Source organism: Sapajus apella, unplaced genomic scaffold, assembly GCF_009761245.1.
Source record: "Sapajus apella isolate SASKATOON/1434 unplaced genomic scaffold, GSC_monkey_1.0 scaffold65, whole genome shotgun sequence".
Lineage (NCBI taxonomy): Eukaryota > Metazoa > Chordata > Mammalia > Primates > Cebidae > Sapajus > Sapajus apella.
The window spans coordinates 496,370-519,287 of record NW_022437005.1 but is presented as its reverse complement, the minus strand read 5'-3'; the positions used below and the strand labels follow the sequence as shown (position 1 = coordinate 519,287).

General features: G+C 36.8%; 1 protein-coding gene and 1 long non-coding RNA gene across 7 annotated transcripts in view; both read left to right on the top strand.

Annotated features, from left to right (window-relative positions):
• The window catches only part of TASP1 (taspase 1), a 243,572-nt gene that overhangs the window by 86,299 nt on the left and 134,355 nt on the right, over positions 1 to 22,918 (top strand). The gene's annotated exons all lie outside the window — the stretch shown is intronic.
• On the top strand, positions 2,897 to 19,667 carry LOC116530085. Its single transcript, XR_004259825.1, has 4 exons — positions 2,897 to 3,363; positions 10,445 to 10,449; positions 13,452 to 13,455; positions 19,653 to 19,667. It is a non-coding gene; the product is annotated as an uncharacterized LOC116530085 (long non-coding RNA).

Below are 22,918 nucleotides of genomic sequence, written 5' to 3'. Positions count from 1 at the left end.
CCCAGCTACTCAGGAGGCTGAGTAGCTGGGATTACAGGCACGCGCCACCATGCCCAGCTGAATTTTTGTAGTTTTAGTAGAGACGGGCTTTCACCGTGTTGACCAGGATGGTCTCGATCTCTTGACCTCGTGATCCACCCGCCTCGGCCTCCCAAAGTGCTGGGATTACAGGCGTGAGCCACCGCGCCCGGCGTCTTTATGTTCTTGTTCTATTTAAGATAAAATGACACTTGAAATCATGGGAAATTGAGTGTGTTATAGTTTATGCAAGAAAGATGATATGGAGTATTTATCTCTGGGCCCACATTCAAAGAAAAGGCTTGGTCCTCTATGAAGAGATTGACAAATGGAATGAACCTTTGTGTTTTAAACAAAAATAATATGTGTAAGATATATGTCTTTTTCTGTTTTTTAATGAATCTCTGCTTCACACTGAGAATTTTCAACTTTAAAAAAATTTAACCTTTCATCATACTGGATAAGAGGATTTCTGATAGGAAGTTTCCTATGGCAGGCAGAAACATTAGCTCTGGAGTTGGTTATCTGAGTGCCTCCATGCACATGGGCATAAGCTCCTGTTTTATGGGCAGGTTGGGAGAGAGGTACTCATTGGCAATCATTGGCATCAAAAAGAATATCAATCCATGTCACTAGATGAGGTCACTAAGGAGTGAGAATAGGCAGTGTGGTCAGAAAACCGAACCCTGGGCCAGTTTAATACATCAAGGCTGGGAGGAGGAGGAATGAGCAAAGGAGAAAGAAGGAGGGACCAGAGAGGTAGAGCCACAACCAGGAAGAGTGTCTAGGAAGCCATGAGAGGAACGTTTCAAAGAAAGTCATCACCTGGTCAAATGCTGCTGAGAAGACAGCCAGGAACACAGGTGACTGGATGTTTGATTTGGCACCTGGAGACTGCTGATTGGGACAGGGACAGTTTCTCTGACATAGTTGATTAGAGACTGGTATGGAATAGGATGATTAGGGAGAACAAGGGTGGAAATAACTCTTGAGAAGTTTTGCCATGGAGCAGTGAGAGAGAGGTATGTGAGGTAAGAGATTCTACCCTATAGGTATATGAGGTAAGAGAATTTTGTGAATTAACTGTCAGTTGGTTAGTTCTGTGAATCCATTGAATAATTTAACATTTGAAGCCTCAGTTTTTTGTTTTTAAATGAAAATAGTGATATTCTGTTCCCTTAACAGGACTGTTATAAGGGACAAAAGTGATCATGGATGTTCAAGTGCTTTATGATTACCATTGAGTGAGTCACAGTCGCTATAGTTTTTCCCATTGTGGCTTTTATCTTTAAAGTCACTCAGCAAGAAATCTGCACCTATGTTGGTTACCCTGGGTAGAATCTTGTGGCAGAAAATGGGAGGATGGTGAGAGAGGTTTATGGGGAGAAAGGTAAGCTGTGGTGAGTAGAGAGACTGGAAGTTTCTTAATTTTTTAGGGCTATAACAGGAAAGGACAACTTACTGTTTTCTAAATTGACTTATGTTTAGTTTTTTCTCCCTGTCCTGTGTGTGTAGTTTTAGTGTAGTATTAGTTAGCAAGCATGTGGACTAAGGCTGACTACTACAGTTTGTTGTGGCTACATAGAAGCAGCTATGAGTTGGAGATATAAATATAATAAAAGGAATATTTGGTAATGTTCCTAATGTTTACATTTTTGTTACTCATTATTGAAGGAGATTAACATTGAAGGAGATGTACTTCTTAAAAGAAGTAGACAGTAGGTTAGTACAGACATACCTCATCTTACTGTGCTTTGCTGTCTTGTGCTTCACAGATACTGTGTTTTTTACAGATTGAAGTTTTTGGCAACCTGGTTTTGACCAAGTCTGTTGGTGTCATTTTTCTAACACCATGTGGACACTTCATGTCTCTGTCACAATTTGGTAATTCTTGCAGTATTTCAGACTTTTTCATTGTTATTTTCTCTGTTATGGTGATCTGTAGTCAGTGATCACTGATGTTTCTATTGCAGTTGTTTGGAGGCTCCAGGAGCCGTGTGCATATAAGATGATGAACTTAATCAATAAATGTATGTTATCTGACTTCTCTCCCAACTGACCAGTCTCCTGTCTCTCTCCCTCTCCTCAGGCTTCCTTATTTCCTGAGACACAACCATATTGAAATTAGGTCAGTTAGTAACCCTACTGTGACCTCTAAGTGTTCATGTCACACATCTCTCACTTTAAATCAAAGAATGTAATAGAAACCATTAAGCTTAGTAAGGAAGGCACATTGAAAGCCAAGGCAGGCCAAAAGCTAGGCCTCTTCTGCCAAAAAATCAGCTAAATTGTGAATGTAAAGGAAAAGTTTTTGAAGGAACCTGAAAATGCTACTCCAATGAATATATCAATGAAAAGAGAGCAAAACAGCTGTATTGCTGATAATAGAAACATTTTTAGTTGTCTAGATAGATCACCAGCCACAATATTCCTGTAAGCCAGAGTCTACTCCAGAGCAAGGCCCTAACTCTCCTCAGTTCTGTTCAGGCTGACAGATGTGAGTTTGAAGTTAGCAGAGGTTGGCTCACGGGGTTTAAGAAGCCATCTCCGTAACATGAAAGTGCAAGGTGAAGCAGCATGTGCTAATAGAGAAGCTGTAGCGAGTTATCCAGAAAATGTAGCTAAGGTTATTGATGAAGATGTCTATACTAAACAACAGATTATCTATGCGGGCAAAACAGCCTTCTATTGGAAGAAGATGCCTTCTAGGACTTTGAAAGGGGAGAAGTCAATGTCTGGCTTCAAAGCATCAGAAAACAGGCTGACTCTCTTGTTAGAGGCTAATGCAGCTGGTGACTTTCAGTTGAAGCCAGTGCTCATTTACCATTCTAAAAATCCGTGGGCCCTTAAGAATTACGCTAAATCTACTCTTCTTCTGTTCTATAAATGGAACAAGAAGCCCTGGATGACAGCATAATCTGTTTATAGCATGGTTTACTGAATATGTTAATTCTACTGTTCAGGCATACTGATCAGAAGATTTTTTTCAAAATATCGTTGCTTATTGACAATGCACCTTGTCACCCAACATCTCTGTTAGTTTCATGCCTGTTAACACAGCCTATGAATCAGGGGGTAGTTTTGATTTTCAAGTCTTATTACTTAAGAAATACATTTTATAAGGCTAAGGTTGCCATAGATAGTGATTCCTCTGATGGATCTGGGCAAAATAAATTGAAAACCTTCTGGGAAGGATTCACCATTCTGGATTCCAGAACATGTATTCATGATACATGGAATATTTTGATATTCAAAGTCAAAATATCAACATTCAAAGGTGTTTGGAAGAAATGGATTCCAAGCCTCATGGATGACTTTGAGAGATTCAGGACTTCAGTGGAGGAAGTCCCTGCGGATAGAAACAGCAAGAGAACTAGAATTAGAAGTAGAGCCTGAGGATGTGACTTGAATTGCTACAATCACATGATAGAACTTTATAGGTGAGGAGTTGCTTCTTGTGGATATGTAAAAAACGTTATTTCTTGAGATAGAATCTACTCCTGGTAAAGATGCTGAAAGCATTGTTGCAATTACAAGAAAGGATTTAGATTTTTTTTTTTTTTTTTTTTTAGAGGGAGTCTTGCTGTGTAGCTCAGGCTGGAGTGAAGTGGCCTGATCTTGGCTCACTGAAACCCCTGCCTCCTGGGTTCAATCAATTCTCCTGCCTTAGCCTGTCAAGTAGCTGGGGCTACGGGCACCTGCCACCATACCCGGCTAATTTTTTGTTTTTTTAGTAGAGATAGGGTTTCACCATGTTGGCCAGGCTGGTCTCAAACTTCTGACCCCAGGTGATTTGCCCACTTTGGTTTCCCAAAGTGCTAGTATTAACAGGCATGAGCTACCATGCCCAGCCAGGATTTAGGATATTAGGTGAACTTATTGATAAAACAATGATGGGATTTGAGAGTTGAATCCAGTTTTGAAAGAAGTTCTGTGGGTAAAATGCTGTCAAGTAGCATCATGTACTACAGAGAAATCTTTGGTGAAAGGAAGGATCAGTCAGTGTGGTAAGCTTCATTATTAGTTTGCTGGATAACTTGCCACCGCCCCTCATCTTTCAGCAGCTACCATCCTGATTAGTCAGCAGCCATCAACATTGAGGCAAGGCCTTCCACTAGCAAAAAGATTATGAATTGCTAAAGGCTCAGATGATTGTTAACATTTTTTAGCAATAAAGTATTTTAAAGTTAAGGCATGGGCCAGGCATGGTGGCTCATGCCTGTAATCCAGCACTTTGGGAGGCCGAGGTTGGTGGATCACCTAAGGTCAGAAGTTTGAGACCAGCCTAACAAACGTGGTGAAACCATGTCTCTGCTAAAAATACAAAAGTGGCTGGGCATGGTGGTGCACCCCTGTAATCCCAGCTACTCGGGAGGCTGAGACAGGAGAATAGCTTGAACCTGGGAGGTAGAGGTTGCAGTGAGCTGAGATCATGCCATTGCATTGAAGCCTGGGCAACAAGAACAAAACTCTGTCTTTAAAAAAAAAAAAAAAAAAAAAAAAAAGTTAAGGTATATACATTGTTTTTTTAAACATAATGCTTTTGTACACTTAATAGACTATGGTAAAGTATAAACATAACTTTTATGTGCACACAGAAACCAAAATATTTGTTTGATTCAAGTTATTGTAATATTTGCTCTATTGTGGTAGTCTGGAATGAAACCTGCAATATTTCCAAGATATGTCTGTAATTTAAAGTGTAAAAAAAACTAGATAATTTAGAATATTTTTTATTGCTTTGATGTTTCCTGTTTTTCTTTTAAGGAAATTGATTGTACAAACATTATCACAGTACAAGTAATAATACAAATTAAAGAGAGAAGAATTTATTCTGCTTGCTATTCTACTTCTATAAATTAGAGCGCTTTTGTTTTCTTTAGTCCTTGACCGTTTATACTTACGTTTGATTAGTTTTAAATAAGAATCAATCCATGGAATGCTTTTGGCTGCAAACAGTGGAAAACCTGATTGTAGTTTAAGAAATGCATATGTGTCCCCTTGCTCTTTGGCCCTTAGCCACATAGTAGTAAATTTGGAGGTGGTTGGTTGCTGTCATTAGTTTAGATTTCTGACAATGCTAGGGCCAACATGGCTGGTATTCTTTTAGGCCTTTTTCTTATACCTTGCCTCATGGATGTGATATGGCTCCTGAAATTTTAGATGTCACATTTGCTTTCAAGGTGAGAGTAAGGCAGAATGGCAAAGAGGGAATAGTGCCAGATGTATGTTCCTTTTTTTTTTTTTGAGATGGAGTTTCGCTCTTGTTACGCTGGAGTGCAGTGGCAGGATCTCGGCTCACCGCAACGTCCACCTCCTGGGTTCAAGGAGGTGCCTCAGCCTCCCGAGTAGCTGGGACTACAGGCGTGCGCCACCATGCCCAGCTAATTTTTGTATTTTTAGTAGAGACGGGGTTTCACCATGTTGACCAGGATGGTCTCGATCTCTTGACCTCGTGATCCACCCGCCTTGGCCTCCCAAAGTGCTGGGATTATAGGCGTGAGCCACCGCGCCTGGCCTGTATATTCCTTTTATCTGGGATACAAAGCTTTTCTGGAATCTCCCTCAGTAAACTTCTCCTCAGTAGTTGAAAAAAGGTACAATTCAGTCGCATGGCTATTTCCGGCTACAAAGGAGCCTAGGAAATTGGGATGAGTTGTCATAATTACCATCTCATTGTTCATGGCTTGAGGATAGACACATTATCTTTCCCCAAAAAATAGCCGTTTTATTATCAATGGTAGTGGTTATTTGGTAGGTAATTTACAGTATATAGCATTAATGAAGATAGGTTTTTATAATCTCCTTCCCCACAATTAACATATCCCTTGTTCCTACAAAGTAATATTGAGTGAAACAGCTAGTCTATAGATAAATAGAATATTTTGCTATTTTTAGGATATATAGATTTTAAGATAAAATATATTAAAACGAGGTATATAAATTCTTAGTAATTATCCATTCTTAGTAATTGGCATCTTTGTTTCATCCTTGCATATTTTTTTTTGTTATTTACAGGGAAGACATGATGGAGAAGGAAAAGATGACTATTTAGCTGTAGTATTATATTGTGAAACAAAAATAGTAGTCCTTAAGTTCTGTTCTACTTCACTCTCTGGGTAGATGTATCTCTTCTGGGTTTTTCTTTTATCTCTTTCTTACTTTTATGATCTACAAACAATCCATACTTTGCATGATAGTGCTAGACCATAAAGTGACCGTGTAAGCTGAAACCATGCAGACTGGTCTTAATGGCAAAAATTTTGCTTGTTCCATGACCTTTAAATATTTTTGTCAAAACGTTTAAAACTCTTGGCTGAGTACAGTGGCTCACACCTGTCATCCCAGTGCTTTGGGAGGCAGAGGCAAGAGGATCACTTGAGGCCAGGAGTTTTGAGACCAGCCTGGATAACATAGCAAGACCCTGTCTCTCTATATAAATATAAAATAAAAACTAGCGAGCATGGTGGCATGCACCTGTAGTCTCAGTTACTCAGGATGCTGAGGTGGGAACATAGCGTGAGCCTGGGAGCTTGAGGTTACAGTGAGCCACGATCATGCTGCTGCACTCCAGCCTGGGCAACAGAGTGAGACCCTGTCTCAAAAAGAGGAAAAAAGAAAACACAAAGAAAACCCCAGAAAACTCTTAACTGTTGGTTACAAATGTGTATGGAAACAGAAAAAAGTAAAACCAGCATTTACTTATTATACTAAAGCATTTAGAAGCATTAAATTTACAGGCAAGACATGGTGGAGTTTTATTTAAGATAAAAATCTGGGACACCTTCATCTTTTTTGTCACAACTCCACTCCTTGATAAGATCCTCTTTAGTGAGTTCCTCTGTCTGTATATCTAGAGACTTAGCAGCAGCAGTGACAGACATTCCTATGGCCACTTATTTCTTACATAACTTCATGCATCTTTCATTTGAATTTCACTTCCAGCATTATCACTTTTTTTTTTGCTTCACTTTCTTCTGTAGCTTCATCACATAGAGAGAGCAGCAACATTTCCACCTATGTCTGTGCACAGTGACACATCACTGACAGACTTTCAAAGAATACCATAATCAGTCACTGATCATGATGTGCATCTCTGATGTTTGCTGTGGTTTGTGAACTGAGGAGCTGGAGGGGGAGTGTATCCTTCACGCAATTACTCACAGTTAATATACCATGGTAATTGAAATTTGAACCATGTTGTTGAGGGACTGGTGTGATTTAAATAAACTCTGGTAATTGAAATTTATATATACTAGGCCAAACAAGGGCTATTTTTCTGTCAAGTAACCTGGACTGTTTGTCCTGTGAAATTTCTTTCAATCTGAGTTTTGCTTATTGTACATACACAGTGCAGTTCAGCATGTTCCTGTATCTTCCATAATTTCTGCAAATTGACATTTGGATTTCCCCTGACATGGCCTCTCGTTGTTGGAATACGTATCAGTAAGTTCATGTGGTATATGTAATGAAGTGATTACCTGTTTTAAATTTAGTTTTTGTTTTGTTTTGACACAAAAAGAAAAAAGTAGTTAGATATATTGGTTTCTAATCTTTATGACATTTGGAAGAGGAAACCTTACTTTTGGAATGAAGTAGTTAACTCATTAACTCATTGGTCAGTTGCTGTACTTGGCTTATGCTACAGAACTGACTGAGTTGCTACATGACTGAGAGTTACTTGCTTAAAGAGGAGACCCTTGTATCAGGAAAACAAACTGATTAAATGCATAGCGTAATCTAGATTTCATAAATATCAGTTTCAAACAGCCAGGTCTGGATATGAATGTAAGGGACTTTTAGAGTATTAAAAGAGGTTGAGGGTATTGTTTGATCTCAACATTTTTGATGTTTCAAGCCTTTTTTCTTTTCTTTTTTCATGAGCATATTGTTGAAATAGTTTCCATTTCTTTTTTAATAACAGATTTTACAGTTGACTGTACATAATAATTATTTGCCTCCTCCCATGATTTCTATGAAGTAATTTAATTTTTAATTAATTTCATTGGTGTTTAGGTAAAGCAGTACTTACATAGGATAGTGAAATGAAAGCTAATCAGACATTTTCCATTGTGTGAATGAATATCTTTCATTCTTTGATTTTTAATAAACAAGTTCAGAAAATTTCATAATGCTTTTGATGCTCTTATACAATGTTGTGTATTTAAAACTACTCTAAAGAGATGCTACAATTTTAAATTTTGTGTTCTTTAGCCACCACATAGGGACATCAAATTGGCCACATGTTTCAGAAAGGAAATGTTGGGCCTTCCTTTGTGTGCTTCATATAAATATATTCTATTCTTTTGAAGTATATTGTGGGTAACATTTTTCCCTTTTATCCACCATCTTGAAATTATTATGTAAACACTTAACTGTATCATACTAAATCATTGTAGTTTTGGGGTGAGAAGTAGGCTAAGATCAAAGAAAATAAATGCACAACAAACAATATGTTTTCCTCAGATTGTTCCATTCGTACTTGTGTACGTGTCTGTGCTTGCTACAAGAGGAGACCCTCACATTGGAAAAACAAACTGACTGTACATGGCATAATCTAGATTTCAGAAATAACAGTTTCAAATAGCCAGCCCTAGATGTGACTGGCAGGGACTCTTAGAGTATTAAGAGTGCAGAGAAAGAAGTAATTAGTCTTCTCTAGAAATTGACTTTGCATGGTCTAGAGTTTTGGCTTACTGCTCAAGGAGTTGATTAATATATGAATAAATGAGTAAACAGAAGTAGGAAACTTCTTTGACTTCTCTTTTACATAAAGAAGTATACTTTATTTTTTAAAAATAAAACTGAAAATTCATTCTGTGAAGTGATTGTCTTGTATTTGAAATCATTTTCTTGAGTTGTAGGTAATATACTGAAAATTACGTTTGCCTCACATAAGAATATCTTGATTACTGGATGAGCCTACAGATTTTACATGTAAATCAGTAGATAGGTCAGTAACTTAATTAATGTATTATTGGATCATCTCCATCCCATGCATTTATTTAGGTTATAAAGCCTGATGATCAGCATTCTTTTCAGTATAACTTGATGAAGATTTTCTAAATGTTTATGGTTTGTAATACTTTATGTCAGTCATCAATATCTGAGTCTAAAACTTTCAAACTTTGATGGCTGGACAATTGCAGTGTCTGTGTATGGATATGTATATATTCCTGATTTAGGAAAAGCTTCTAACTTATATAAAGGTTCAATACATTGAGATTCTTCCCAGGTCTTCCTTAAAAAATGGAGTCTTAAAGTGAGTATCACCACCGATCCCACAGAAATACAAACTACCATCAGAGATTACTAGAAACAACTCTATGCAAATAAACCAGTAAATCTAGAAGAAATGGATAAATTCCTGGACACTTACATCCTCCCAAGACTAAACAAGGAAGAAGTTGAATTCCTGAATAGACCAATAACAAGATCTGAAGTTCAGGCAGCAGTTAATAGCCTACCAACCAAAAAATGTCCAGGACAAGACAGGTTCACAGCTGAATTCTACCAGAGGTACAAAGAAGAGCTGATACCATTCCTTCTGAAACTATTCCAAACAATACGAAAAGAGGGAATCCTCCCTAACTCATTTTATGAGACCAACATCATCCTGCTACCAAAACCTGGCAGAGATACAACCAAAAAAGAAAATTTCAGGCCAATATCCATATCCATGACGAACATTGATACAAAAATCTTCAATAAAATACTGGCAAACCGAATCCAGCAGCACATCAAAAAGCTTATCCATCACGATCAAGTCGGCTTCATCTCAGGGATGCGAGGCTGGTTCAACATCCGCAAATCTATAAACGTAATCCATCACATAAACAGAACCAAAGACAAAAACCACATGATTATCTCAATATATGCAGAAAAGACCTTTGACAAAATTCAACAGCCCTTTATGCTAAAAACTCTCAATAAACTAGGTATCAATGGATCATATCTCAAAATAATAAGAGCTATTTATGACAAACCCACAGCCAGTATACTGAATGAGCAAAAACTGGAAGCATTCCCTCTGAAATCTGGCACTAGATAAGGATGCCCTCTCTCACCACTCCTATTCGATATAGTATTGGAAGTTCTAGCCAGAGCAATCAGGCAAGAAAAAGAAATAAAGGATATTCAATTAGGAAAGAAGGAAGTCAAATTGTCTCTATTTGCAGATGACACAATTGTATATTTAGAAGACCCCATTGTCTCAGCCCAAAATCTTCTTAAACTGGTAAGCAACTTCAGCAAAGTCTCAGAATACAAAATCAATGTGCAGAAATCACAAACATTCCTATTCACCAATAACAGACTAACAGAAAGCCAAATCAACAGCGAACTCCCATTCACAATTGCTACAAAGGGAATAAAATAGCTAGGAATATAACCAACAAGGTCCTCACATATGTGATTCCAGCTCCAGGGAATGTTGCCTGTCTCCTTCCCTCTTCTCTCTCTTTAAGTTATCATGCTGCTCCAATTGTCTCTCTGTCATTATTAGTGTGGTTATTTGATGTCTTTATCTTTCGAGTGAGTTTCCAGGACAGTGATTATATGTGTCTTATTTACCATGGTTTCCCAGCTTGACATATAATAAATGCTCAGTAAACATTTGTTTAATGAATGCATGCACTACTATTTTTTTTCTTGTTTTCTTTTAGTAGATTTACCACCACTAAGCCTTTGTCTTTTCACCCTTAATGGCTGGACTGTTGCAGTATCTTCACATCTGGCTTCTTTGCTTCTAGTCCAGCCCCGTTCTGTTTTATTTCTGTGTGCTGTCGGAAGATACATTTCCTTTAAAATACCTGCACTGGTTTTGTCTCTCTCCTGGAAGAAGCTTTAATAGAATCTTTACTCTCTGTGGGTTAAAACCCAAACGTTTAGGCTGAATTTTATAAACCCTCTTGAAACCTAGTCACAAACTACTTTTCTGTTGGTGTCCTTCAGGAATTATCTTTTTTACTCATCATGTATATTTCTCTTTTCAGTTTTTCATGAACTTGCTGAAAGTTCTGAAGTCTAAGTTTTTGTTTATATCCTTTCCCTTAACGGAACAAGTAGTAATTAATAATGGAATATTACTTACTTCTTTGCTTCAACTCTTCCCTTATGGGGTAGCTCCAATGCCATGCAGATCAGATTTCTTTCTTCTACTTAGTGCAGATGATAGGTACTTAGTGTTTATTGAATTGAATTATCTGCTTCATACATTTGCCATTTTGAGATTGGTGTATGTGGTTATTTTGTTTGTGTAGGTCCATAGAAGCATGAACATTTTTTTTACTTTATCACAGTCCCTAGAAATAGTGCCTTTACTCAGTTGACATTACTAATTTAAACATCTACAACTGAGGATTTGAATATTTTTGAAACAACCCATACAGTGATATTTCCTTTTGATAGTAAATTTTGCAGTCTTTCAATGGGTTTGAAATCCATTATTTAAGGGCTTCAAACATACCTGAGTCTAAAAACTATGCTTGTTTTAACAATAAGCTTGTATTTGGGGGAAATAAGGAAATAAAAGGGATAGTTTATCTGAAATATCACTAAATAATATTATGCTTACTCAACATTATAGATGTGTAAGATAGTAGGTAAGTAAGGCAGAGTAATGAATGTTGAAAAATACCTTCAAACAGTCCACAGTCTCCACTGACCATTCCAAAGAGGTAAGTCAGGAAGTGACCACAAGGGGGCGTGCTCATCTAGAGAAACTTGACCAAGTGCCTTTTCTGTTAATGCAGGTAAAACTGCCTGTTTTACAAACGTACTTGACCATGACTTTTATCCCATTGCCAGGAAAAAGAATGGACCCTTATCACAACAAGAATTCCTATACATTTTACAGCACATGTTTATTTTGGATATATGATTTTCCAAGGGGAATAGGAGTCTTACAGAATGGAAATAAGAATTGCTTTGTGAACTCAGACAAGTTTAAGAAGCTTCTGATTGTGCCTTTTTTTGGCTGTGCTGAGAGCATTTTTATTTTGTAAGCATTGTCGTCTTTTCTGTGAAGAAGTGTTAAGGTTTGTAAAATATCCTTTTTGGATTATTAGCCCAAGAAACAGGCAGTGCTCTATTTTCATTGCTCCATCCATTTTTGTAGCTTGAGGAACTACCAGTGAGTCATTTGGAGAAGTGCATGGGCTTTGACTGGTGTTTTTTTCCACCAGAAGTCACGACTTTATGCTGTCATTGGTATTTCTTATCCAGCCCTCTTTTTTTTTTTTTAACCTTTGGCCTCAACATTGTCATCAACAAACATTTATTGAATGCTATTTATGTACAGGCTTTTAAATAGATCTTAGAGAATGAATAGAGGATATGGCACCTAGTCCCTGCCCTTTACGTATTTGATCCTAATGAATTAAACAATTAAAAAAATCATGCCATTTGGTATGTGTTAGAACAAAATCATCAGTAAGAGCCACAGGAATTACTGGATGGAGAAATCACTCTAAGCTCTGCTAAGTTTCACGTGGCAGACTTAATGGAATTGGAGGAATTTTAGCTGGATGTTGGATAAAGGGTCAGGCTTATATGTCTGGGTAGAAAGAAAGATAAAAGTCCTGGGTTCATAGGCCTGCAAATGGATGAGCTTGGTTGCACCGCAGGGATTTTGCAGGACAGTGGTTTCAAACTCAGATACCAAGGGTGCCAGGCAGACTGCCTAAGTGTATAAGCCAGATCTAGAGAGGTGGACAAGTAGCAGAGAAACTGGCTGACTGGCCATATCTGTTCCATTTTAAGGTATTAAAAAAAGTGTCTAACATCGAACTATACTTTGCTGGTCAAACCAAACTCTGGTTTTGGCAGCTTCTAATTCCTGGTGGGGAAATGTCAGTTGATAAAGTTAAAACTGTCTGCAGAATTTAGCAAAGTAAAATAGGGCATGGAGGTATTATGACTATAGCTAGAGTACACTTGGACTTCATGCTACTTTTATTTGTTCTACGGTACTTCCGACCAAATGAGGGGAATATTTTGAAATATGTATGAATGGCCCATCCTCGTGGCTGTTTGCATTAAACACAGGCTTTTGGGTGTTTTAGAGTCTCTGAAAACATCACTGAGATTAGTTTGAGTGACATTTGATTTTCTGGGATATGGTACTATCATAATTAGTTTAAGTTATATTTTATATTCTAAAATATAAATATAAAATGCAAATTTTATATCCTAAAATATATACTTAACTCTGTTGCTACTCTCTCAGTTCTTTATCTTTATTTTCTAATAAGATCTATTGAGGAACAATAGATCTTTTCCTGTGGGAAAAACAAAGTTAGAGCTAAAGTATAGTATGAGCATTGCTTATTCTCACTTTTAGGAAATCAAGAAAATTTGGAGTAAAAGAGAACTGAATTAGTAAAAAATGAGAAAAGTATGATCTGATATCAAATGACCTCAAAGGATGGGAGGGCAGTAAAGAATTGTTACCAAAAGAAAACATTGACTATATGGGACCAATATCAAGAAATATAATTTTTTAATAGATAAAGTGAGAGGATTAATGTTTGATGGTTTTAGTCTTAGAAGTTTGTTTTGAACAGTAGACTAAAGGACATGCCAAACTTCAAGAAATAAGGATTACTCCCATATTACAAGAAATGGGTTTGGATTTCAGTTTGGTTATTATGGGGACCAGCCAAATATTTCATGGCAGTTGTTTAAGGATGTGCTTTTGGGAATGAACTAATTTAAGAGTGATGTGCAAAAACATTACATTTAGAGAAGATCTAAATATGAAATAATCAGAAATGTGACATTCATAATGCGACATAATAGAAAACTGCTTTAGATAAGCTGAGTTTTGATCACGTGTCCAAATTGAACAAGATGCAGTTTCAGAGGGAACAGAGTTTGAGTTATTGATGAGATTCAAGTAAAGAATATTAACGTTATGATACTTTGTTACTTATAGATGCATGAGGGGCAAGATGAGACAACAAAGATTCTGTAACAAGCCAGCCTGTGGCCTTGTAGTGGGAAGAAATGTGTGTGTTAGAGGTTGAAAGGCACAAGGGCCTCCTGTTTGGTTGGGAAGTGATTCAAGAAATGTTTTGTTTTTTTTTCTGAAATGGAGTCTTGCTTGGTCACCCAGGCTGGAGTGCAGTGGCGCAATCTCGGCTCACTGCAGTCTCTGCCTTCTAGGTTCAGGCTATTCTCTTGCCTCAGCCTCCTGAGTAACTGGGACTACAGGCACATACAACTGTGCCTGGATAATTTTTTTGTATTTTTAGTAGAGATGAGATTGGTCTTGAACTCCTGACCTCAAGTGATCTGCCTGCCTTGGCCTCCCAAAGTGTTGGGGTTCTAGGCATGAGCCACCACAGCTGGCCAAGAAATCTTTTTCTGGAGTTATTTGAGCCTGCATCACTTGAAGATGTGCAGTTTGTTTATTTGAGATGGAGTCTCACTCTGTCACCCAGGCTGGAGTGCAACGGTGCGATCTCGGCTCACTGCAACCTTTGCCTTCTGGATTCTAGTGATTTTCCTGCTTCAGCCTCCCGAGTAGCTGGGATTGCAGGCACCTGCCACCATGTCTGGCTAATTTTTCTAATTTTAGTAGAGATGGGGTTTCATCATGTTGGTCAGGATGGTCTCGAACTCCTGACCTCAGGTGATCCACTCACCTTGGCCTCCCAAAGTGCTGGGATTACAGGTGTGAGCCACTGCGCTCGGCCCTAAATGTGCAGTATTTTAATGTGTGGTGTAGGTGGTGTGGGGATGAGGGTAGGGGTGGGAAGTGACAATTGCCCTGTATGATGTGCAAGTGAGGTAGAGATGCCAGTGTCTGTTACCACTTGAGAGAGCAGAGCCTCGTGTTGGAGGACAAGGCAGGAGGGAGGGGCCTTGGCTGAGATTCAGATGATAGAGAGAGAAAATGATTGCCAATCAGACTGAACTCATTCAAGTATTTTGTCACAGAACCAACTTTGCCTTTTTTTGGTCTCTTTATTTAAAGTTTGTATCTCCTTCAATGATTGTTCATTTTTATTCCCCCCCCTTTTTCTTTGTGTTTATCTCGTCCTCGTTCTAATTTCTTTTGTTGGATACTTAGCTTATTAATTTTTTGTTCTTATCTCAACATTTTGGACGTAAATTTTCCTCCCAATACTACTTTTACTGTATCCCACAAGTTTTGAAATGCTACATTTTTGTTATCATTCATTATTATTTGTGTTTCTATTTTGATTTATTTGATCCATAAATTATTTAGAAGGGTTTTAAAAAAATCTTTTAATTTCCAGATTTTATCTACTTTTGTTGACTCCTAAGTTAATTGTATTAGTCAGAGAATATAGTTTTTTTGAAATTTGTTAATGATTTAGTTTATGATTTAATGTGTGATCAGTTCTGTTCCTGAAAAGAAAGTTTCTTTTCTAATATTGAGCACAGAGATCTATCAGTGTTATCAAATCAAGCTTTTTAATATGCTATTCACATTCATTTCTACTGATTTTTCTTGCCTGACCTCTTCATGATAGAGAGAAATGTGTTGAAATATTTCATTGTGGAGTATAATTTGTTGATTTCTCTGTTTTTACTTTATATAAATTTGAGGATTTTTAAAAAGTACATACAAATTTAGAATTATTATATCTCCTTGGTGACTCTAAACTTTCAGCCTTTGTCATGTAGAGCCCTGTATCTCTATTAATGCTTTCTGTCTTGATACTTATTTTGCTCGATGTTAACATAGTTTCATTGTTTGGATTGGTATCTGCTTGGTATATCGTTTTTCTTCCCCATCCTTTTACTTTTGACTTTTCCATATGCTTGTGCTTTAGGTGTAACTCTCATAAATAACATCTAGGCAGATTTTCAAATCCAATCTGACATTCTAATAAGACATTATTATTTTTAAAGACAATATGTTTTATGCAGGTTTGCCATTGTATTTGTTTACCTATTCCTTGTTGCATGTCTGCTTGTCCTCCATTTATTTCCCTTCTTGAAACATATCATTTATTTATTTATTCATTCATTCATTCAGCAAATGTTTATTGACTGCCTAAGAGGTGTCAAGTGCTTTTCTGGATGCTTGGCATATGTTAGGGAATAAAACATACAAAGGTTCCTGCCTTCATGAAGCTTATCACCTTGTCAGGGAGATAGGTAATTTAAATGATATGAGCATTATATCATTTTAGAAGGTGATGAGATGTTATGGAAAAAATATAAAGTAGAGCAAAGAAAGGGAGATTAGGTGTTTTGTGTGTGGATGGTAGGGAGGATGCAGAAGGAGGACAGGTTGTAGTGTTAAGACTTTATTAAATGCAGTCCTCCTGGGAGTGAACTCATTTTATTTATTTATGTATTTGGTTTTGTTCTAAATGGCAGTTTTGTTGAGTAACATTTCTAAGTTTATAGTTAGTTTTCTTTGAGGACATTATACTAACCAATCATAGCCTTCTGGCCTACGAGCTTCCAGGAATTTGGCTGTCGTTCTGCTGTAAGTGACCTCTCTTTTCTATCTGACTTTTCCCTTTTTCTCTGGCTTCCTGGAGATCAGGACTCTTGTTTCCTATCAGTTCTGAAAATTTTGAGCCATTTTGCTTTTAAATATTTTCCCTCCTTTATTTTGTCTATTCTATCTAGACACAGATTAGACTATGAGTCATATCTCTTAACATCTCATTCACATATTTTTCACGTTTTTCCCCTTTTTCTTATAGTTACAACCAAATGTGTATTAAATATGCCTTATACCAATAGGAAAAAGTTGAAAAATTTGTTCATGATCTGATGTTTTGAATATTTGGTTTTGTTTTTTTTAGATAACATATTGGTATTGATTTTTTTTTTTTGCCGTTTTTTACAGGTAAAATTTACATACAGTAAGATGCATACATCTTGAGTGTATACTTTGGTGAATTTTGACATGTGTGTATAACCATGTAATCATACTGCTGTCAAGATATAGAATTTTCCATGACTCCAGAAAGTTTCCTCCTGCCCCTTCATTGTTATTGCCTCTCCCAATGAAGACAACACTTTTCTGATTCTTTTTCACCATAGTTTTACTTGTTCATTAAAATCTAGTCTACACTATATGTTCTATTACATCCAGCTTCTTTTACTCAGCATATATCCGAAACATTATTCATATTGTTGCATATAGCGTGGGCTCCTTTTCAGTGCTCAGCAGTCCTCTAGTATTGACAATATCATAATTTGTTTACCCATTCTCCTGTTGATAGAGGTTTGGATTTTCCCAGGTTTTGGCTATTGCACATAAAAGTGCTATGAACACCCTTGACAAGTCTTTTTATGGTATACATTTTGATTTCTCTTCGGCAAATAATTAAGAATTTTGTTGCTGGGTCATAGGTAGGTTTATGTTTAATGTAGAATTTATAAATTTTGATGTAGAATTATAAAATTGTGGTTATTCATTTCAGAAAAATAAGCCAAATTGCACATATTTATCATTAAATATTTAAACTAATACTTGAAGTCCTTGAGATGTGTTCTGTAAGTATTTTGATAGGATGAATGCAGTTTAATGACCTAGTTATTGTCATCTTAAGGAACTTGCTGTAATTTTTATTTTAACTTCAGTATGTCCTAGGTTCTCAGTCTTTAACCAGTGGTTCACTATGGGTATAAGGTTTAAAGATACTAATTAAACTGCATATGAGTGAGAACAGAAATGATTTAAAGCCAGATAATACTGCTTTTGTGATGGTATTTACTGTTTAGCTGTGTAAGCTATGTAAGCTGTGAGTCTGATCTCTACCATCACTTATACATGCTCACTCAACATGCACTCTGAGGCCCTTCAAACTATTCCATTTTAAAGAGAAAACCTTAAAATTCATTTTTTAAAAGATTATCTTAAAAGCCAAGATGAAAACCATTGCCTTTTCCACCCTTAATGTTGCAGTCCCCAGAACATTGTATAGGAATTCTGCCAGTTAGAAAACATTGTCCTTTGCTATCTTTGAGGGTTTGGAATTTTTAAGTAATCTTTTTATAGTATGAATTTAATTCCTCTAACCCAGATATGTTAAATCCCCTTAAAAGCATGGTTCAAACACTTTTATTTTTATTTTAACCTGAAACTGTTTCTGTTAATTTTTGTAGAGTGATTTAGGAAATAAATAATATAAATATTTTATTGTTTATTTTTTATTTATTTAGAGACAGTGTCTTACTCTTTTGCCCTGGCTGGAGTGCAGTGGTGTGATCATAGCTCACTGTAGCCTTGCACTCCTGGGCATAGGGGATTTTCCAGCCTCAGTCTCCTGAGTAGCTTGGACTATAGGTGTGTGCCACCATGCCTGGCTAATTTTTAATTTTTTTGTAGAGACAAGGTCTGCTATGTTGACTACTGTGTTTAGATTTTTATGTGGTATACATTTTTTTCCTCTTGCTCTATAAATATATGTGGTACCAATTTGTATAGTGTTGCAAAGTCATTAAACTCATGCCTGTTAAAGAAAATAAAAAATTACTTAAGAATTGACATCTTGATTGTAGTTTATAAGGAGCATCATTAATAGTATTAGGCATCAGAAGATGATTTCCTGAAAAGGAAAGATAATATCATTGAATGTTCATATGTTCAGAACTTTTTGCTGGTTTCATGCAATCCACATAGGTGAGAGTAGATAAATCTAGCTAAATTATTATTATTATTTTGAGACAGAGTCTCACTGTGTCAGTGAGTGCAGTGGTGTGATCTTGGCTCATTGCAACCTTCACCTCCTGGGTTGAAGTGATTCTCCCACCTCAGCCTCTGAGTAGCTGGGACTACATGTGCGCACCACCATGCCTGGTTAATTTCTTTTGGAATTTGTAGCAGAGACAGAGTTTCACCATGTTGGCCAGGCTGGTCTTGAACTCCTGACCTCAGGAGATCCATCCACCGCGGCCTCCCAAAATGCTGGGATTACAGGCATGAGCCACTGCGCCCAGCCTAGCTTAATTATACTTTGTTTACACATAGTTGATAAACTGTAGCCCACTGTGGCCCTGCTGTTGGAGGGCTGATTGTCAGGGATATAGAGGTAGGTCTAGATGTCCTGTAGCCAGATCCAATCTCTCCATGTTTACGATACTCAGAGAGGTGAAAGCTTTATGATGACATTGTTGTACTGTCATGTGGGCATAAGTCATCTGCATTTCTCAGGTGTTAGCTCACGCCAGTTATAATGCTGCTCTCAAACCTAACAAAGGTATGCTAGGAGGGCTTGGTATGTTTTCAAAGGATGTAGTTCTGTCTTTATCATTATATTCAGATAATTCCATAATATACCTATTTCAGAATGCATTTATACATTTAAGATTTATTATTGTATTTTAGCTACTTGATATTTGAGTAATTCTGGACAAAAAAGACCAAGTTAATGAGATAAAAGACTGATAGATGATTTACAAAGAACTAAAGCAGATTTACAAGAAAAAAACTAACAACCCCATTCAAAAGTGGGCAAAGGATATGAACAGACACTTTACAAAAGAAGACATACATGAGGCCAACAAACATATGAAAAAATGCTCATCATCACTGGTCATCAGAGAAATGCAAATCAAAACAACATTGAGATGCCATCTCACACAAGTTAGAATGGCGATCATTAAAAAATCTGGAGACAACAGATGCTGGAGAGGATGTGGAGAAATAGGAACACTTTTGCACTGTTGGTGGGAGTGTAAATTAGTTCAACCATTGTGGAAGACAGTGTGGCGATTCCTCAAGGACCTAGAAATAGAAATTCCATTTGACCCAGCAATCCCATTACTGGGTACGTATCCAAGGGATTACAAATCGTTCTACTATAAGGACACGTGCACACGAATGTTCATTGCAGCACTGTTTACAATAGCAAAGACCTGGAACCAACCCAAATGCCCATCGACGATAGACTGGATAGGGAAAATGTGGCACATATACACCATGGAATATTATGCAACCATCAAAAACGATGAGTTTGGGTCCTTTGTAGGGACATGGATGAACCTGGAAACCATCATTCTCAGCAAACTGACAGAGGAGCAGAAGATCAAACACCGCATGTTCTCACTCATAGGCGGGTGTTGAACAATGAGAACACATGGACACAGGGAGGGGAGCACTACACACTGGGGTCAGTTGGGGGGAAATAGGGGAGGGACGGTAGGGGGTGGGGAGCTGGGGAGAGATAGCAAGGGGAGAAATGCCAGATGTAGGTGATGGGGAGGAAGGCAGCAAATCACACTGCCACGTGTGTACCTGTGCAACAATTTTGCATGTTCTTCACGTGTACCCCAAAACCTAAAATGCAATAAAATAAATAAATGGGAAAAAAAAAAAGACTGATAGATGATGTCTCTTAGCAGATTTCAAAGAGTACAGATTAGAGGCTTAATTTTCTGGTGGGAAGTGCCTTAACTTTGTATTAAGGGATTTATTCCTTTTAAAGTAGTTTACATGTGTTACTTAATTCTTATAATAACTATATAATAACCATCTCTAATTTGGGACAGAGTAAACAGGGGTTACTAATTTATTGCTTACTTCAAGAAAGTTTTATTTCAGTGTTTTCTTTAACACATGTAACCTCTATGCTAAGTTTATATACATGCTTATTTTGAAGAGGACTATGGTTTTATACAGTTGCTTTTTAGTTATAATTTTATCAAAAAAGTAATACAAATAACATATTTTAGTCAAGGACAATAAGTATATATGTATGCGTGTAGTGCACATGTTTTCAAGTATTTATAGAGTGTAAAAGTGTAATAGTAGCTCTATATAGTAACATTCATTGTATGCTTTTTAACCTTTCTAAGATTTCATTCCTGTACAAATGAGCTCTATGAAATTATTATGGCCAAAATACCAATGTTTATCTTTCACCTAATTTCTCTGCACGTCATAAAAATGCTTAAATATTACTTCATCATCCTTAAATTTGCTTTGCAGTATGTGAAGTCTGTGAACTAATTCTTGAATATTTATGAAGTAATCCTGATTTTTTTTCAGGTGTTACAGGCTGTTAGGAATATTTAACTTAATTTGGAACAACTTTCTCTATTTTTTTTTCATGATTTTTCATTTTTGAAAACCAAGAAACAGTAAATCCATCTATGTATAGTCCAGTTATACTGACATCAGTTTTTGTATTTTTCTATAGGAGTTTGGTTAGGCGTAAAAGTTCTCATGATTCACAATATCCTGATTGAAATGTTAGGAAAATTGCTTCACAGAGAATGCATATCACTGTGTGTCCCCTCTATAAAATTCTATTTTACAGAATGCTTGAGTAGTAGCAGCAGCAGTTGCAGTTTGTAAAAAAGAGCTAATGAAAAATACCCTTAAGAGAGTAGATTGTAAGCATTCTCACCAGAAATAAATGATTATGTGAGGTAATGTATACACTAATTAGTTTGATTTTTGCCATTCTTCAATTTATGCCTATATCAAAACATCATGCTACTACCATAATATATATAATCTTTATTAATTAAAATAACAAAAATGTAAAAAAGAGACATACCTTTCCCTCAAAGGTTCGTCGGTAAAATAGGGTAAGAGTCACAATTTGATTATTTACCGGAAGCAATTTTCCTTATCTGGTAGGCCTAATGAAGACAATAACTTTACATTATGCCTTACTAGGGCTAGGGAAAAAAGTATGTAAAAATTTCCAGAATTTTATAACAAAGAATAAAGGCAAAAAGTACTGGCATATGTCTCTCAATAAACACTCAGTATTTCAAAAAATAATCTTGGCCGGGCACGGTGGCTCAAGCCTGTAATCCCAGCACTTTGGGAGGCAAAGGCGGGTGGATCATGAGGTCAAGAGATCGAGATCATCCTGGTCAACACGGTGAAACCCCGTCTCTACTAAAAATACAAAAAATTAGCTGGGCATGGTGGTGCGTGCCTGTAATCCCAGCTACTCAGGAGGCTGAGGCAGGAGAATTGCCTGAACCCAGGAGGCGGAGGTTGCGTTGAGCCGAGATCGCACCATTGCACTCCAGCCTGGGTAACATGAGTGAAACTCCGTCTCAAAAAAAATATATAAATAAAATAAAATAAATAAATAAATAATAATAATCTTAAAAGAATACCCTTTCTTGACTTTTTTGTTATTGTTGAGGAAAGTTACTTTACAGTTCATTTATTTGTATAAGATTTGTTTGTTTTTTAAAGTGAAAGATCAGTATTTTAAAATATACATACCAAATCCATGTAGTATAATAGTGGTGATATGCTGTCAGTTGATAGTTAAGCAAGATAGAACTTAAATCTTTTATACTGGTATAATGTTAGCTGTAGGTAGTTTTAAGTTTCTCCTTCAGCAGTTGTGTGCCTCTAAGTACTTTGCTTCAGAATGAATGGAGCAGGTATTTGGTGGATAATGATCCCCTGGAGTGGGATGCTGTTACATCATCAGCATAATGTGGAAGATTGTTAGATGTACAGCCTTGGATAGTTTCCAGATTCTTCCATCAGAATTTGCATTTAAACAAGTTCTCCTGATGATTTGTGTGCACATTAAAATTTGAGAAGCCTTCCTAAAGAAGACATCAAACTTGCCATCTGGGGAACTAACACTTCTGTACCTGAGATTGCAAGGATATACAGATTTAGAAACTATTCATTAGAATTATAAAACAAATATTCCCCTTAAAACTATATTTGTCTTTAAGATTACCCATCTTTTCTGGAGTAAAATATCTTTAATACATTTCTATACTGCTCTTCTTAATCTTACTTACCAGAGAAGATAAACTTTGCTTTGTCCAACCTGAATGAACAAGTCTGGCTATTGTTAAGTCTTCCCTAAGATAGCGACAGCGTGTGGATTTGCGTGAGGTCAAAGCTTGTGAAATGGAGATAGAAAACTGGCCCTGACATTGGAATGGCATGCATGTTATTCACTATTGG